General features: G+C 38.8%; 1 protein-coding gene across 1 annotated transcript in view; it reads right to left on the bottom strand.

The window, feature by feature from the left end:
- LOC137244192 (antifreeze protein Maxi-like) overlaps positions 1–13,521 on the bottom strand; it is a 55,295-nt gene that overhangs the window by 36,617 nt on the left and 5,157 nt on the right. The gene's annotated exons all lie outside the window — the stretch shown is intronic.

Genomic DNA, 13,521 nt, shown 5'->3' with positions numbered 1-13,521 from the left:
CTATATTTTGACATAGGATAAGTCTATGTCTTTCACCAACCAAACGTTGTGAACCTAGTTTTGGTCACAAAGATCTTGGTTCCAGCATTATGTTGTTGATTGCAATGAAATAAAATATATAGTGCAGTTAGGTTTTAGTAAGAAACGGTTCAAAATTTGCGTTCTGGTGTGGCCGAACTATGTATGTGGAAAACTCAGTAAATCATAAATGAAACTAGGCAATTTTGTTAGCGCTATTTTTATACTCAGTTGAGCAGAGCTCACAGAGTATATTAAGTTTGATTGGATAACGGTTGGTTGTACATATATAAAGGAATCGAGATAGATATAGACTTCCATATATCAAAATAATCAGGATCGAAAAAAATTTTGATTGAGCCATGTCCGTCCGTCCGTCCGTCCGTCCGTCCGTTAACACGATAACTTGAGTAAATTTTGAGGTATCTTGATGAAATTTGGTATGTGGGTTCCTGAGCACTCATCTCAGATCGCTATTTAAAATTAACGATATCGGACTATAACCACGCCTACTTTTTCGATATCGAAAATTTCGAAAAACCGAAAAAGTGCGATAATTCATTATAAAAGACAGATAAAGCGACGAAACTTGGTAGATGAGTTGAACTTATGACGCAGAATAGAAAATTAGTAAAATTTTGGACAATGGGCGTGGCACCGCCCACTTTTAAAAGAAGGTAATTTAAAACTTTTGCAAGCTGTAATTTGGTAGTCGTTGAAGATATCATGATGAAGTTTGGCAGGAACGTTACTCCTATTACTATATGTACGCTTAATAAAAATTAGCAAAATCGGAGAAGGACCCCGCCCACTTTTAAAAAAAAAATTTTTTTAAAGTAAAATTTTAACAAAAAATTTAATATCTTTACAGTATATAAGTAAATTATGTCAACATTCAACTCCAGTAATGATGTGGTGCAACAAAATACAAAAATAAAAGATAATTTCAAAATGGGCGTGGCTCCGCCCTTTTTCATTTAATTTGTCTAGGATACTTTTAACGCCATAAGTCGAACAAAAATCAACCAATCCTTTTGAAATTTGGTAGGGGCATAGATTTTATGACGTTAAAGGTTTTCTGTGAAAATGGGCGGAATCGGTTGATGCCACGCCCAGTTTTTATACACAGTCTTCCGTCTGTCCTTCCGCATGGCCTTTAACACGATAACTTGAGCAAAAATCGACATATCTTTAATGAACTTAGTTCACGTGCTTACTTGAACTCACTTTATCTTGGTATGAAAAATTATCGAAATCCAACTATGACCACGCCCACTTTTTCGATATCGAAAATTACGAAAAATGAAAAAAATGCCATAATTCTATACCAAATACGAAAAAAGGGATGAAACATGGTAAGGTAATTGGATTGTTTTATTGAAGTGAAATATAACTTTAGAAAAAACTTTATAAAATGTATCATATTATGTAGAAGAAAATGAAAAAGTTCTGCAGGGCGAAATAAAAAACCCTTAAAATCTTGGTAGGTATTAGATATATAAATAAATTAGCGGTATCCCACAGATAATGTTCTGGGTCACCCTGGTCCACATTTTGGTCGATATCTGGAAAACGCCTTCATATATACAACTACCACCACTCTCTTTTAAAACCCTCATTAATACCTTTAATTTGATACCCATATCGTACAAACACATTCTAGAGTCACCCCTGGTCCACCTTTGTGGCGATATTTCGAAACGGCGTCCACCTATAGAACTAAGGCCCACTCCCTTTTAAAATACACATTAACACCTTTCGTTTGATGCCCATATTGTACAAACAAATTCTAGGGTCACCCCTGGTCCACCTTTATGGCGATATCTCGAAACGGCGTCCAGCTATGGAACTAAGGATTACTCCCTTTTAAAATACTCATTAACACCTTTCTTTTGATACCCATATTGTACAAACAAATTCTAGGGTCACCCCTGGTCCACCTTTATGGCGATATCTCGAAACGGCGTCCACCTATGGAACTAAGGATTACTCCCTTTTAAAATACTCATTAACACCTTTCATTTGATACCCATATCGTACAAACGCATTCTAGAGTCACCCCTGGTCCACCTTTATGGCGATATCTCGAAAAGGCGACCACCTATACAACAACCACCACTCCCTTTTAAAACCATTATTAATACTTTTAATTTGATACCCATATCGTACAAACACATTTTAGAGTCACCCCTGGTCCACTTTTATGACGATATTTCGAAACGGCATCCACCTATAGAACTAAGGCCCACTCCCTTTTAAAATACTCATTAACACCATTCGTTTGATGCCCATATTGCATAAACAAATTCTAGGGTCACCCCTGGTCCACCTTTATGGCGATATCTCGAAACGGCGTCCACCTATGGAACTAAGGATTACTCCCTTTTAAAATACTCATTAACACCTTTCATTTGATACCCATATTGTACAAACAAATTCTAGGGTCACCCCTGGTCCACCTTTATGGCGATATCTCGAAACCGCGTCCACCTATGGAACTAAGAATTACTCCCTTTTAAAATACTCATTAACATCTTTCATTTGATACCCATATCGTACAAACGCATTCTAGAGTCAACCCTGATCCACCTTTATGGCTATATCCCTAAATGGCGTCCACCTATAGAACTATGGCCCACTCCCTCATAAAATACTATTTAATGCCTTTCATTTGATACCCATGCCATACAAACACATTCCAGGGTTTCCCTCGGTTCAATTTCCTACATGGTTATTTTCCCTTATGTTGTCACCATAGCTCTCAACTGAGTATGTAATGTTCGGTTACACCAGAACTTAACCTTCCTTACTTGTTATAGATGCTTACTTTTTCCCTTAACGTTTAAACTTCATATCAGAGCCTAGATTCAGTAAGTGTGAGTTTTGATCCCAGGCCTCAGGGGTTCTGCTAGCACGTATAGGAATAATTTTGTACAAAACATTTGTTCCGAAATCAAATCTCTTTTGCATTTGCTTCTTTCTGTCTTCGAGTTAAAATATTTCTTGTGCCAAGATACTTAATTTTCAATTACTTTGCGTAGCTTAACACCACAATAGTCCTGGAATTCCTTGAACTAATTGAGCTGGGTGAGAAAGATTTAAATATCAACGTGCCAAACGAGAAGTAATGCATAGAATTTCTTTGTATAAGTTTTGAAAGTGTTAGGCTAACGGCAGAGTGCTATGCTAGGCGAGAAGCAATTTTTATTTTCATATATTTTACATACTGTTGCATAACCGATCGAAATATCTAGCCGTTCTTAATATTATAAAACAAGAGTTTTTTTTGATTAGTCGGTTATTTCATCAACAATTAACGACAATGTGTTTGCCAACATTTTTCTTTTTATAGCCTGGCATAAATTATATCCCTAGGTGAAATGTTATTTTTCTGGTACATTTTATTGACTGAGCAATTTTTTATATGGGGGCTAACGAAAGTGAGGCGAATTTTTGGGCAATATTGTGAATTTTTACCTGAGTGAAAAAGAAATAAAAGTACCAATCGTGTACACTGCATAAAAAGACAAAAATTGAAGAAAAGGGACCAGCGGACCAAATGGGGTTGGAAGGGACCATTTTTGGTCCAAATGGACCAAAGAGGCAACCGTGAAAGCGAAGAAAACTACCTTTCCAATTTCTCCACAGACACTGGTAAGTTTTTCGGTGATGACAGCGTTACCACTTGGGCCAGAATCGCGGATAAAATAACTGGTAACGATATTCGGTTACATAATGTTCTGGGTACTATTTTACCGGTAACGCTCAGAATCGGGGCGTTAGTATGCAAGTGAACACTGGTAATTTTCCAATGACAGAGTTGCTTTGTAGGGAACTGCTGAATTGGGAGAACACCAGCGATTCCCAACCACTGCAAGCCTTTCGGCTTCATCATTGCCGCCGGCCTTGCAATACTGAGGAATTGCAACTACTAAAGGAGAAGCTCCCTAAGGTGGTAACGTGAAAGAAGGTATTATTTATATGAATTCAACTATAAGAATGTACTAGTCTCTATCCTAGCATGCGTGCAATAATAATCAATTGTTGAGCTTTTTCAATGTGCTTTAATTCATAATTCGTTATAAATTCATAATTGCTGCCCCGTAGGGGTTACAATGTAACGGCGACTTATATGATTAATAACCCAGATAGTATAATTCATGTATTAAGTTCAATTCAATTTAATACTTAGACTGACTTAATAAAAATTGCAACATGCGAAACGGTACCCATTAAGGAGTAGCTGTGCCTGAAAGGACACCCGGGCCGGATAGGACCCACGCGAACGCGGAAGACGCGAAACGGTACCCATTAAGGGGTCGCTGTGCCTTAAAGGACACATGGGCCAGAAAGGTCCCATCCGAACACGGAGTTTTGGGCTGTCGGATAGCCTGGATTAAAAGAGATGATAAACGCTAAAGGTTAGTTTGGTAAAACAACTAACTTTACAATGGGGCGGATTATCATTCCCTTCTGGGTGCGAATGTCGGCCACTCGAACTCTTTTATCAGTTCCATGGTATATATTGGTGACCCTACCCAAGCGCCATTCATTAGGTGGAAGATTTTCATGGCGAACTACAACTAGGTTATCGATGGCAATATCCTTTTGAGGGGACTTCCATTTATGACGTTTGTGAAGTTCCTTTAAATATTCCTCCTTCCAGCGAAGCGAATGTTGTTGACTAAGAGCCTTAAGTTTTTGCCATCGGTTGATTAATGAGATTGGATTTGTTTCGATTGAGGGTTCCGGTGGGGCGAGTATTGGCCCCCCAGTTAGAAAATGACCCGGAGTGAGAGCTTCGCAATGAGCGGGGTCGTTGGAATTAGGTGATATCGGTCTTGAATTTAGACAGGCTTCGACGCGACAAAGAAGGGTTTGAAATTCTTCAAAGCTGAATTCATGAGAAGCAGCGGTACTTTTAATCCCTGCTTCCCAGAGACCACCCAATGAGGAGCTCCTGCCGGGATAAAATACCAGGAGAATTCTTGAAGGCTATATACGTTGCACACAGACTCTTGAGTTGTGATAATGAATTTTTTAAAGTCCCTTTTAAGAACGGTGGATGCGCCTACAAAGTTAGTTCCATTATCCGAAAAGATATTTTTTGGACAGCTTCTTCTTGCAATGAACCTTGAAAATGCGCCTAGAAAGGTTTCAGTTGAAAGATCGCTGGCAGCTTCTAAGTGAATCGCTTTCGTAGAAAAGCATACAAAAACACAAGCGTAACCTTTAGTCATCTTGTAAGATCTTCCCGAAAAGCTTTTAATGTCGAATGGACCTGCGAAATCTACACCTGTATTTTCAAAGGGTCTGGAAAGTACGGTCCGTTCTTTCGGAAGAGCCGCCATAATTTGACATTGATTTTGTTTTCTATGTATAACACATAGTTTACAATTATGAATGACGGTCTTTATGAAATTTTTGGCTTTCGGAATCCAATATTGTTGGCGCAGTAACCGAAATACCAATTGATTTCCGCCATGAAGAGAGCCCTTGTGAATAAGTTTGGGTTTAAGGAGAGAATTTTACTCTTTGGCGATATTGCAATTTTAGCGGTAAGATTATTGTGTTCCTCTGGAAAGTGATTCATCTGGGCAAGTATTATGAGCCGAACTCGAATTTTAGTAATTTCTTCTCCAGAAATAATTAGAGAGGGGTAAGAATGAAACCGTCGGGTATATCGGTTAGTTCGATTGTAGAACCTAAACACATATGCTAAGACCAGCAGTGCACGCGGAAGCGACGAAAATCTTTCTAAGGGATCCTCCTGCTTCGACACTTGTGAAGTGTGTGCCTTTAATCCCCTCGCTTCGAGCGTAATGTCGTCTATATCTACATCCAAGGAAGGCCACTGTTCTACGCTTTTGGCTAACCACGAGGGGCCGTGCCACCACAACTTATTCGAGCATAAGTGCTGTGGGTAAGTTCCTCTGCTACCAAGATCCGCGGGATTATCCTTGGAATCAACGTGACTCCAATGCCTAACGCTGAGAGTATCTTGGATCTTTGCCACTCGATTAGCGACAAAGGTGGTCCAAGAGCAGGGCCTTTTTCTTAACCACGCGAGAACGATGGTAGAATCTGTCCAGCAGTATATATTGTCTACTTTGAATGGAAGTTCCTTTAGAAGTGATTGAAGCATATCGACCACCAGAACAGCACCACACAGCTCTAAACGGGGAAGTGAAATGGTTTTGATTGGTGCGGTCTTTGTTTTGGCCAGTAAAAGATTAGAAGACGTGATTCCCTGGTTTTCTACTCTTAAATATGTCGCCCCCGCGTATGCCTTTTCCGAGGCATCGCAAAAGGCATGAACTTGGAAAGGTGATTCCTCAGAATAACATACCCATCGCGGAATTTCGATTTCTTCTACAAATTGGTAATTTTCTAAAAATGCTTTCCATTTGAAAAGAGTTTGAGGAGATAAGGGCTTATCCCAGGGAGTACCGTCAGACCATATTTGCTGCATAACTATTTTTGCTAGCACCACGATTGATGCTAGCCAACCTGCTGGGTCAAAAAGCTTTACTATAAGAGACAATGCTTCGCGTTTCGTATACGTGTCCTGCAACGAGGGGACCGGAACCTTAAAGAAGAACCGATCTGATTTAACATTCCATCGAATTCCTAATGCCTTTGTCGTACTTGTTTCGTCTAATTCCAAGAAGTCTTTGTCCAACAGATGCTCTTGCGGAAGATTTCTCAGAATATCTTTGGAATTTGAGGACCCTTTCCTCAAGGACAAGCCAGCGCTGTCTAATGATTCGATAAGTTCATCTCGCGCTTGTAAAGCTGTGGCTATATCGTGGAATCCAGCTAATACGTCATCTACGTACATGGAGTTCCGGAGAATTTGAGCTGCCAATGGATGTGAATCCTGACAGTCTTGAACTAATTGAATAAGTGTTCTAATTGCCAAGTATGGCGCGCAATTTATTCCGAAAGTGACTGTTTTAAGTTGACAGTCTTGTATGCTACCTTGCAGGTCATCCCTAAAAATAATCCTCTGATAAGGTCTGTGTTTAGGTTTGACCAGAATTTGCCGATACATTTTCTGTATGTCGCTACTTAGAACGAACTTGTACAGCCGCCACCGAATTATAAGAAGAGTTAAATCCGATTTCAGAGCCGGACCTACATGAAGAATATCATTTAACGAGACGCCATTCGAAGAGTTACATGACGCGTTGAAAACTACTCTCAACCTCGTCGAAGTACTTTCCGGTTTCAGAACCGCGTGATGTGGGAGGTAAAAGTGGATAGGTGAATGTTCGAAATTTGGAGCTCCTACTCGCTCCATATGTCCTAATTCAAGGTATTCTTTAACAACATTGGCGTATTCTTCTTTTAACGAAGGGGTTTTTAACAATCTTGTTTCGTGGCGATAAAACTGCTGCAACGCGATTGGCCGAGATGCACCTAATTTTAAATCCGTGGGATAAAAACTTTTAAACGGCAACGACACGACATATCTACCATCCGGGTTTCGTATAGTCTTCGAGTACAGTTCTTCGCAAAACGAGTCCTCTGCAGACTGAAGAGTTCTTTTAGAAACTTCTTCCAGTTCCCAGAACTTGCGCAGTTGACAATCTAACGAGATATTCCCCCCCCCCCCCCCCCCATTTGAGACTTTGGTAGCAAAGCAAGAAACCTGTGCAGGGGAAGGTGCTCCAGTGATGATCCACCCGAACACGGTCTCTTGGGACAGGAAATTGTTATTTAAACTGCGCTTTACGCCACCTAACATTAATTTGGGATATAAACCCCTCCTATCAAAACATCTATCGGACCGCTTTGAAGAAAATTAGAATCTGCTAAAGGTACTTTTAGGCAGTTGATCTAGTATCGATTCATCTATTTAGGTTGAAGGTAAGTTGCCAGTGATTTTTGGTAAAACGAAAGCATTGGCATTTATGAAAATATTTGGGTCACGGGGTGAGCCCAAAACGAACGAGCAACTCTTCGAGGTATTGTTGCAAACTGTTTGACTAAGTCCCGAAATAACCGCGTTGATTTTTGAGCATGGCAGCTTTAAAATTTTCCGAAGTCGCTCCGAGATGAACGATGCTTCGGCAGCTGAATCAATTAAAGCTCGAGCGACATATGTTGACCCTAAGTGGGAAATATGAACCATCGCAGTTCCTAGTAGAGCTGAAGATAAATTCGACGATTTCAAATTTTCTTCTTTCGATGTTGGACTACTATGCGAAGAAGTGGACTGTATATTAGTGTGAAAGGCTTGTGAAGTAGTTGCGTTTGTGGGGTCTTTTGAAGGTTGAGTGTTAGAGGGCACTCTGTGGAGTAGAGTATGATGTCTACTTTTGCACTTGGAGCACGCGAACTGGCTCTTGCAGCCTTTCATTGAGTGGCCTTTTGTCAAAAAAATTCAAACAGCAGTTGTGCTTTTTAATTGCCGAAAACCTATCATTTACTGGAAGAGCTAAAAATGTTGTACATAACCGTAAGGGATGTTGTTGTTTAGGACATAATACGCAGTTTGAATGGGAAACATTGGTAGCAAGCCCTACTTTCTTTTGGGCTCCCGTATTGCCCTATTGTGCAGATGCTTTATGTGAAAGGGTTGTCGACGATGATGAAGGTGCACCTTTCACATCCAGTATCGACTCCAAGGTCCTGTATCGTTGCGTCAGAAATGTATCCATTTGACTCCAGTTCGGTAGAGCCGATTTGTCCGCTAAGGATTGTTCCAATAACCCGAGCGTTGTTTCCGGTAGGCGATTCGAACACAGATAAATTAGAATTGGGTCCCTAAGTCCTTGACCTTGACGTCATACATTCCAGGGCAGATAAGCACCCATTAATGCTCCGATGAAGCTCCTTTAACGCTGTTGCACTTTCAGTCCGAATGACTGGAAGCGAGAAAAGCACCTTTAGATGACTGTTGACCAACACCCGTTTATTTTCGTATGCCGCCTTCAAGTTAGACCACGCAATTTGGAAGCCTAAATTGGTTAGCCGGGCTTTCGGGACGATTTCCTTTGCTTCACCACTTGTTTTCTGAAGCAGGTGGTAAAGTTTTTCGACCACCTCCAGTCGCGAATTTTTAATGTAAATCGCTGAGAATAGATCGCGAAAGGATGGCCAAGACACGTAATCACCATGAAATATTTCCGTATCACATGTTGGTAAACGCAAACTATTTGAGGATGTGGCTACTTGGGCAGGGACAGTGGCTGGAGCAACGCTTGATTCGGCCTGTTGGATGCATTCAGTAATGCGTGACAAGCAGGATATATAATCCCTAAGAGATGTTGACTGCTTTGCTTTGACCGCTTCTACTTCAACCTCACTCTTCAAGCATTGTAAGCATTTTTCATATGCTAGCTTTGTGTTCGACCAAGCGTCGATTAATTCTGTTTTTCGAATTTCCAAGGAGGTTTTCGAATTTTCCTTTAAAAAGGCTTCATTGAATTCAACAATTTGGTCTGAACACCTAGTAAAGTAACTTAAGGCCATATTTACTCTCAAAAGTACAACTCTTTATATGCCGAGAACTAAAACGATCGAGTAAATATGACGAATATTGGAATGTACCCAAATACTGAAAAAACGTCAAAGGGAATGATAAGCGCCACCAATTAAATAAAAATTTGAAAAAATTTCTCGAATTTAATTCAGTTAATTTTTGAAAAATTTCCTACGGGGTCAATGTAAAAATTTCCTACTGGGCTGTATGTTCCTACAAATGTGCCTTGTATATATATTTACACAAGTAACAACCCGCGCTAACAAAATTAAAGAGCGAGAAAATAACAAAGGCAATGGAAATGGTAGTTGAAATATTAGGGGGACTCATGTAACCGTATAAATGCCTTATAAAGTGTGTAAACGTATAAATTTATCTAGTGCGTAATCGAGCTTTCAAATTTTGTATGAAAAATCATTTAAACTCAAAGGAATGCAACCTTGCAGACATTACAGCAGGCATTTTCATCAGAAATCTCCAACATCAGCAAGTAAAGGCGTTTTAGTTTTGATTTTTCACTTAATCTTGGCATTTTTTAATTTGTATAACAATCAAAAATATTTTGTTTTGCAATAATACAGCTGATAAAAAATCAAGTTTATCAAGAGTATTACTAGGTGCGTTCTTATAACCGCGTGTGTAAATTGATATAATTTTACACCTTATAAGTTTATATGCTTTCATGAATCCCCCTATTGTAATTACGTATGTATGTACGCAAATATTTAAATCAAATGATTTTGTTAACTATACAAAGTAAACAAATGACCGATAACCAAATGCTATATTAAGTTAAATACTGAAATTTAAGTTAAATATAATTTACGTAGACGTGAAAATTTAAATATGGTTTATTTATTTTGCGAGTAGGAAAAAATAAACCAGTGATTTCGAGACTCGAAAAAGATTATTAATTTCCACTAAACGTAAATTTGTATTAGTGGATAAACCGCGAGAACTCAGAGTGAACGAAACCAAATTAACAAATTATTACCGATTATGATATTCAACGATTTGAATATCCAATTTCAAATAAACGTGGAAATAATTAAAATACACTGCCAGAACAGATAAATACGATCGATTTTATTATCAATTTAATTATTTTTCAAACCGAAAATTAAAAACAATTCACTTTACTTTTTGCCGAAAATTGGCTGAGAAAGTCGCGAACACTTTACTGCGGGCGATCGTATTTATCTCTCACTTGTGCACTTGTGTATGTGACTAATTAAAATATCGCTATTAGCACTAATAAAACAATTTCTGTTTAGTTTTTAATTTTTCACTTGCACATATGTAAGTATATTTTTTACACCAGAAAAAACCTAATTGCTCAACAAATTAATTATATTACACGCACCTGTTTATGATTTTTTGATTGAAGAATATTTGTTTGTTCGTATCGAAATTAATTTGTTAGTCTTTCTTCTTCTTCTTCTTAGTGTTGATGTCTTCGTTTTTTGCCTCTCTTTGCTGTAATTGTATATGTGTTTTAGTTTACTTTTCCACAACAAAATCCCGTGCAGTTCGACGGCTCGAAGGACCAAATGATCGGGCGGGGATCGAAAATGACGGTACGAACTCACGGCAGATTTGGTACCAAAAGAAATGAAAAGCAACATATTATAATAATGATAAAAGTGTATTTAAAAGGATAAATACATAGATATACAACGGAAGTAAGTATAGTAAGATTTGTAGGTACAATAGGAAGTTAATCACTTATAAATTACCTGTAGGACACGCCGATGGCTGGATGCGATTCCTATGACGGTTATCAAAAGACTCATCACTCCAGCCAATCATTAGTTACTTCTCTCTTAGTATGCAAGTGATCACTGGTGATTTTCCCGTGACAGAGTTGCTTTGTAGGGAACTGCTGAATTGGGAGAACACCAGCGATTCCCAACCATTGCAAGCCTTTTGGCTTGAACAACTTTTCTGTACCTAAGTGACCTATTTTTTCATGTATGGTACGAATTACGTTTATCTGCATTTCTGTAGGAACGCAAAGCATAACCTTCTCGTCCACCTTACGACATACCAATCCGTCTACGAGTTCATATCCCGCAACCACACCCTTCTCTAACTTATTCATAAGTTCTTTGAACTTCTCGTCCCTATTCTGCGCGATATGGATCTGAATGTCTATATCGTCCAAATCTACGACAGCAATTTGTTTATTTTCGATTTTATAATCCCTATTACCTTTATAGTTGGGCAACGACTCAGGTTTTATAGTATGGGTGTTGATGCACTCGCATTCTTTTCCTGACAATAGGCTCCTGCTGAGGGCATCTACGTGCCCAAGACTAGTTCAGCTCCTATGGTGTATAGAATAGTCAAAGTTTTCCAATTCTAGTGCCCATCTGGCGATTCGGGGGTTAATTTGTTTTTTGTTTAAGGTCATATTTAGTGAATTACAGTCCGTGATAATTTTGAATGGCACACCCTCTAAATATATTCTGAATCTACGGAGGGCATAAATGATTGACAAAGTCTCCAGCTCGAAGATATGATACCTGGACTCGGCCGGCGTAGTTGTCTTCGAAAAATATGCAATTGGATGGAACTTTCCATCATCCTACTTTTGTAGTAGAACAGACCCAAAACCTAAGCTGCTTGCATCACAATGAAGTTGGGTTTCACGATGGCGATCATAAATCGCCAATAACGGTGCACTAACTAAGATTTCCTTTAAATCCCTAAAGGCTTTTAAGCAGTATTCCGAAAAATTGAATTCGGCATCTTTGCGTAATAAGTCTTTTTGATTCCTAGGGATTGGATAGTTCGCAATTGCTTTAATGTGGGACTCTGAAGGTTGTATTCCCGATGAGGTAACCCGATAACCTAAGTATTCAACTATGTTGTAACAAAACTTGCACTTTCTAAGCTTTAGCTCTAGATTTTTCTCATAAATTCTCCTCAGTACTTTCCTAAGGGTTTCGATATGGATTTCAAGGTCACGGGAAGTGATTAGTATGTCATCAATGTAAACGCAGATTTCCTTAGCATCGATCAAATCCCGAAAGATATTATAAACGAATCTCCGAAAATTGGCTGGCGCATTCTTAAGCCCGAATGGCATTCTAAGATACTAAAATTGCCCGTGTTGCGTCACGAAAGAAGTCAGTGGAATAGAATTCTCCTCCATTGCTAGTTGATTAAACCCATCCTTTAAATCAAGAAGTGTAAACCACTTTTCCCTGACATATAATCAATGCAGTTTTCTATCAGGGGTAGTGGGAAATTATCCCTAATTGTTTTCTTATTGAGAGCCCTATAATCTATACACATACGGGTTTCACCACTCTTTTTCTTCACCAAAACTATGGCCGAAGCATAGGAAGAGCTGCTCGGGCGTATTATCTGACGTTCAAGAAGATCATCGGTGATCTTTTGCACCTCTTCCTTATCTTTAAAGACAATCGCCTCGGTAGGCAATAAAACGGGTTATTATCAGTCGTACGGATACCCATTTTATAGTCAACCGAGGTGGGGAACAAATAATCGCTAACTAGGATCTGCGCTACGGCGTCACGTTCACATTTATTTAAACCTGGTCCTATGTCTACCTTTGACTGGACTACACTTTCATCGACTGCACCTATATCCCTAACGGCTAAATCAAACAAATCATATTCGTTATCTGAACAATCTTTAAATTTTCCTGAGTCCCTTTTCTCATCGTATTCCTGATCGAATTACTCACACACATTGTCTAGTATTTCCTTATTATCAACCGATACTTTACCACAATTATCATCAGCTTCACAATTAATCGAATCGGATGCATAAGGTTTACATTTCTCTTTATTAAATTCATTTATTTTCAATACATTATTTTCCCCTTTATTAAATTCAGAGCTGGGGAGATTTACTTTTATTAAGTGAATATTAAATTGTGTCAAAAAGTTTCGACCAAGAATTAAAGGTATAGTTAATGTTTCATCTGGAACTGCATGTTGATGTGTTTAATGGTTTCTTGAAATTTTACTGCACACAGTATA

This window comes from Eurosta solidaginis, chromosome 3 (assembly GCF_040869045.1).
Source record: "Eurosta solidaginis isolate ZX-2024a chromosome 3, ASM4086904v1, whole genome shotgun sequence".
Classification (NCBI taxonomy): domain Eukaryota; kingdom Metazoa; phylum Arthropoda; class Insecta; order Diptera; family Tephritidae; genus Eurosta; species Eurosta solidaginis.
Note: the sequence above shows the minus strand (reverse complement) of the source record. Positions and strands in the feature narration are given on the sequence as shown.